The sequence below is a fragment of the Podarcis bocagei genome (genome assembly GCF_964188305.1).
Source record: "Podarcis bocagei genome assembly, chromosome: 16".
NCBI classification, from domain to species: Eukaryota; Metazoa; Chordata; class Lepidosauria; order Squamata; family Lacertidae; genus Podarcis; species Podarcis bocagei.
In genome coordinates, this window is record NC_138142.1 from 42840963 (window position 1) to 42847029 (window position 6067).

The following is a 6067-nucleotide window of genomic DNA, read 5'->3' on the forward strand; positions in this document are numbered from 1 at the left end:
CAGTGAGCGTGCGTTTCTCCTTTAGAAACTGTGTACAGTGGTACCTCTAGTTGCATTTACCTCCGGTTATGTATCCTTCATGGGACGCAGGTGGCACTGTGGGTTAAACCACAGAGCCTAGGACTTGCCGATCAGAAGGTCGGTGGTTCGAATCCCCGCAACGGGCTGAGCTCCCGTTGCTCGGTCCCTGCTCCTGCCAACCTAGCAGTTCGAAAGCACGTCAAAGTGCAAGTAGATAAATAGGTACCGCTCCGGCGGGAAGGTAAAGGGTGTTTCCGTGTGCTGCTCTGGTTCGCCAGAAGTGGCTTAGTCATGCTGGGTACATGACCCGGAAGTTGTACGCCGGCTCCCTCGGCCAATAAAGCAAGATGAGCACCGCAACCCCAGAGTCAGTCATGACTGGACCTAATGGTCAGGGGTCCCTTTACCTTTACTTTATGTATCCTTCAGGATATGTACACGGCAAACCAGGAAGCATTTTTCTGGGTTTTGCTTTGCGCGCATGCACAGAAGCAGCAGCTCTTGTTGCAAATTGCTTGGGATGCGGTCGGAGCTCCGGAACGGATCGGATCGCGTTTGAAACTGGAGGTACAACTGTATATAGAAAGCTTCCTTCCCTAACAGGTGTTCCACATTATTTGTTGCAGTCTGTCACCCCCCCCCAACTTTATTACCTGGGTTATGAAGGTGCCCTAAAGACGTTAAAGCAAAGATTATGGGATAATACACACAGTGACTTGCGATCTTGATCACACGCAGTCTGTAATCCGCTGGCAGTAGGAGTACAATATGGGTATGTCTTTAAGTTAACACCTTACATTAAAAACCTGACAGTACCAAATTATTGAACGTTATTCATCAAAGCCAGACTAAACGTCTTTCCTTCTGCAGTGTCAGATGGCAGGTTGAGAGGAGTTCCCTACCAGGACAGACTTTGCTCGCGTGCTCAAGACATCAATTCCATAAAGCATATTTTGTTGCACTGTGCAAATTATGAGCAAGCCAGGGCTGAACTGAAATTACCTTTGCTGGTACCTTTCCCGGGAAAATCAGCGGCTCACTATGTCAGGTTCCTATTGGAAGACCGGACAAACACTAGAACACTAGCAGTGGTGAAGTTTTTATCGGTGGTTGCAAGAACCAATGATCCCTATCTTTAAGTCTGAACAAAATGCTTGTTTAGCCTGGAGGTAGGCTGTCTGAATTGTGCATTGCTTTGTAAGGATTTGTTGGGTCTCTGGACCGTAATAAAGATTGATGATGTTGCAGTGTAAGACAGGGTCTGTCTTGCAGTTCTGAATGTTCTACTATGGTTACTTGCCAGACACAGAAGGTGGCACTGTTAAATTTTAAGGGATTTCTTTTTATAGTTTTGACAGCTTGAAAGCTGGGTCGTTTAAGGAGTACAGTGCATTTTATGTGGGTGTAATTCTTATAACATCTTATCTCCGTCTCTTCTTTTCCAGGCTAAACATACCCAACTCCCTCCGCCGTTCCTCATAAGGCTTGGTTTCCAGACCCTTCATCACCTTGGTCACCCTCTTTGTCACACCTTCCCGCTTGACAATATCCTCCTGAAACTGGGGTGCCAGAACCGGACTCAGGGCTTCAGAGACTCAGCTACGTTAGTAAAAAAAAAATAAAAAAAATTCCTTCCAGTAGCACCTTAAAGACCAACTAAGTTAGTTCTTGGTATGAGCTGTTTCAGTGTATCTGAAGAAGTGTGCATGCACACGAAAGCTCATACCAAGAACTAACTTAGTTGGTCTTTAAGGTGCTACTGGAAGGAATTTTTTTTATTTTGACTATGGCAGACCAACACGGCTACCTATCTGTAACTGGAACTACGTTAGTAAAGAAACTGTGCATTGAATGCGTTTTAAACATGAAACACCAGATGGCGCCAGAGAGCCAGAATTGTTTAAAACACCATTTCTCACTATAATTTTTTTCTTTTGTTAAAAGGGTAAAGGTACCCCTGCCCGTATGGGCCAGTCGTGACCGACTCTGGGGTTGCGTGCTCATCTCGCTTAAGAGGCCGGGGGCCAGCGCTGTCCGGAGACACTTCCGGGTCACGTGGCCAGCGTGACGAAGCTGCTCTGGCGAGCCAGCGCAGCGCACGGAAACGCCGTTTACCTTCCCGCTATAAAGTGGTACCTATTTATCTACTTGCACTTAGGGGTGCTTTCGAACTGCTAGGTGGGCAGGAGCTGGGACCGAACGACGGGACCTCCCCCCGCCGCGGGGATTCGAACCGCCGACCATACGATTGGCAAGTCCTAGGCACTGAGGTTTTACCCACAGCGCCACCCACATCCCTCTTTCTTTTGTTAAAACGATCTAATTTCTGACTTATTCATAGCGCTTTTTCCCTGTGTGAGATCCACACCAGGTGGGGTCTAATGGAGACAGACTCAATCAGTCATTTTATCTGCATGCCGCCTTTCCAAAGCTAAAACCATGGCGGCTTATATATACAGTGGTGCCTCGCAAGACGAAATTAATTCGTTCCGCAAGTTTTTTCTTCTTGCGAGCTTTTCGTCTTGCGATGCACGGTTTCCCATAGGAATGCATTGAAAATCAATGCGTTCCTAGGGAAACCGCCTTCAGACCAGGTCCGGGGACAGTCTGTCCCCCGACCTCTTCTGAAGGCTGGGGGGGGGGGAACAAGGGCTTTTCTTCCCACTGCCAGCCTTCAGAAGGCTGTTCTGAAGGCTGGCGGTGGGAAGAAAAGCCCTTCCCACCTCCCGCCCCGCAAGCTCCGGGGACAGGAGGGCTTTGCTGCCGACCGCCAGCATTTTAAAAGCCCCCGCTGTCCCGGGGCGATTTTAAAATGCTGGTGGGTGGCAGCGAAAGCCGGGAAGGCAGGTCCTGGACCTCTTCTGAAGGCGGGCGGGGGGCGAAAGTCTTCCCCCCCCCGCCTGCCTTCAAAAGCCGTCCGCGATAGCGGGAAGCGCTTCCCTGCTATCCCGGACTGCTTTTAAAATGCTGGCGGTGGGGAGCAAAGCCTTTCGGCCCCCGCCGGCCTTCCTGGACCTCTTCTGAAGGCCAGAGGGGGGGAAAGGCTTTGCTCCCCACCGCCAGCATTTAAAAGAGGTCCCCGGAGATTTCCCTATGGGCTTTCGTCTTGCGAAGCAAGCCCATAGGGAAATTCGTCTTGCGAAGCGCCTCCAGAACAGAAAACCCTTTCGTCTTGCGGGTTTTCCGTCTTGCGAGGCATTCGTCTTGCGGGGTACCACTGTATAAAAAATCACATAGCTACAAACATAACAAAAGTAGTCATAAGCAATAAACAAAGCATCAAGCAGCACGCTACCAAACTGAACAATTTCCACATATATCGTAAGATCCAAAAGAAAAAAAACACACACACAAAAACAACCAGCAGTAACACCCCTGTTCCTGCGCAATGGCCCCTCTCTAAACAATACCCCAGCCAAATATTCTATTCAGCAGCCTCAGCTATTGTAGCTGGAGTCAGTCAGGGCCCAGCCCTCCCACAGCAAGATGGGGAAAGGCCAGTTTCAATCCCTTTCTGGGCTGTGACTTCACCGGGGGCTCTTCCTTGTCTGATGGACTTTTGGCTAACAGTTTCCTTACGCACAACAAAGGTGTCTTGTTCCTTTTGGCATCAGCAGCAGGTTGGAATGTGGCAGAAAAGAGCAGCACCATTAGTTTCCTTGATGCACTATACTTGAAGGAAAGAATGAATCTTCATTTGCATCAGCCACTAGCCATAGCAATAAAAAAGCAACAAAATGTAGTGTACAGAAGATATAATAATAATAATAATAATAATAATAATAATAATAATAATAATAATAATAATAATAATTTCATTATTTATACCCTGCCCCTCTGACTGGGCTTCCCTAGCCACTCTGGGCAGCTTTCAAAAAAATATTAAACTACTATAATACATCAAACATTAAAAACTTCCCTAAACAGGGCTGCCTTCAGATGTCTTCTGAAAGTCTGGTAGTTGTTATTCTCTTTGACATCTGGTGGGAGGGCACTCCACAGGGCGGGCGCCACTACCGAGAAGGCCCTCTGCCTGGTTCCCTTTAACTTGGCTTCTCGCAGTGAGGGAACCGCCAGAAGGCCCTCGGTGCTGGACCTCAGTGTCTGGGCAGAACGAAGGGGGTGGAGATGCTCCTTCAGATATACTGGACCAAGGCCGTTTAAGATAAAGGTAAAAAGTCAATTCCTTCTTCAAGGAAGGCTAGAGGTTGGATGCAGTTAGTAAGAGGTATTCTGAGTTGAGAGCCCTTTTAATTCTGTTCCTATGGGAGCTGTAAGGGTATGTGTCGTGTCAGCTGCTGACTTGGGGTGAAACATGCTGCACATGTTGACTCATCACCCTCTTGCTTTGTGATCATCTACTTACTGCCTTCCCCTCCTCTTATAATAGTATTCACGCATAACACTCTAAAACTGCCTATTATTTCAGAATATTAAAAGCCATGGGTTAACACCTGTAGAGGATTTCTCCAGCTCCAGCCCTATGGAATCATCTCCTAGTTGAAATCAGACAGCGCCATGATGTTTAGGTCCCTGCTGAATGGATTTTTTTGTTTAAGGTGGCTTTCACTGAGGTGTGACTCTGCCATTTATGGCAGATCCACTTTATGTCTGATAAAATTCGTCTGCTGTAGCCATTGATAGCCTGGTCCTCCAGGAGTGTTTATCATCCTCTTTTAAAGTCATCCAAGTTGGTGGCCATCACGGCCTCTTGCCATATTGAATTACATAGCTTTAGCTACGTGCTGTAGGAATCGTTTTATTTTGTCTGTGCTGAATCTTCCTGTTCCATCGAGCGTCTGTCAAGGCTGCGTACAGTGTCAATGTTGTGGTGTCCAGTCCGCTTCCACTGTGCCAATCTGCTTCCCCTGGCTACAGCAGAGTATCTTGAGCAGCCGTGAGTCTGTGTGGAAGGAATCTCAGCCATGCAGTGAAACTCTCGTCCAAAGCTTGTTCTCCCTAAAATGAGAGCACGGGTTGCGGTGTGGACCGCCAGGCCAGCCCTCTGTTGCCAGGCAGGTTCATGGCTATTGCCTGGTGCAACGATTGGCTGACCGGGTTGCTGGAGCAAATTGCATGTAGCAAATTGGTGGGTGGGACCATAGTCTTTAAATATTGGGGCACTCTGCCTTTTGCTTTCTCTTCAGCAGAATGCATCGGATCACCTGCCCGCCCGCCCTGTGTTCCGGTTGACCTTGCTTTGCCTGTCATGGGGTCATCTGCTTTGGAGCAGGGGCCTAGTAGGAATTTTGCCACTTGGCTGATTGGCTGGTGCCACTTGGTTTTTGCCTATTACTTAGCAATTCGTCACAACTTGTAAGGTTGCGGTTAGGCATTGGTTATAAAAAGCTGGTGGTGGAGGGGTCAGGATAGGCTGTGCCTGCCCCTCCAAAGGTGTTGGCAGGGAATTCCGTTAAAGGAATCCTGGGGCTTGCCACGATTTCGTCCAATCCCTGAAATGGGACCAGGGCCGGCAAGCCTTGGGGAGATGGTTGGGTGAGCGGTGAGGGACTGATGCTCAGCTCAACTGATCCCCAACATTGTCTTTCCCTTCACTGGCTTCCGATGAAGTTCGGAATATCAGTTCTGTCCCAGGCAGGGGGGCAGATAGTCGTAACCAATGTCTAAGCAACCACTCACAGATTTTGTATTTTAATAAAGTTGTGGCCAAAATAGTGCCCAAAAACCTTAAACTAAAATTACGTGTGATGTGTGAATTATTTTGAGAGGTGGCTTGGGGACGCACACACACAACAGCTTCTTCTATTCTATGAAACTTTATTGTACTGCAGCAAAACAACAAATCAGCCAGGAGAGAGCAAAGACATGATGCTTCTCCTGTCACAGCCAAAACAGAAAGTAAAAGTGTTCACATAACAAAGTACAATACCCGTATGCGAATACACCCCCAGTGACAGGACGTCATTCCCCTTTAGCTCTTAACTCTGTAAGCTCTGGGTATCCTCACCCCCCTCTCGTCCTGTACCACTGGGGTGAGTATAAGTACTAACACTTACCCCAAACACCAACCCTTCACAGAACTCCC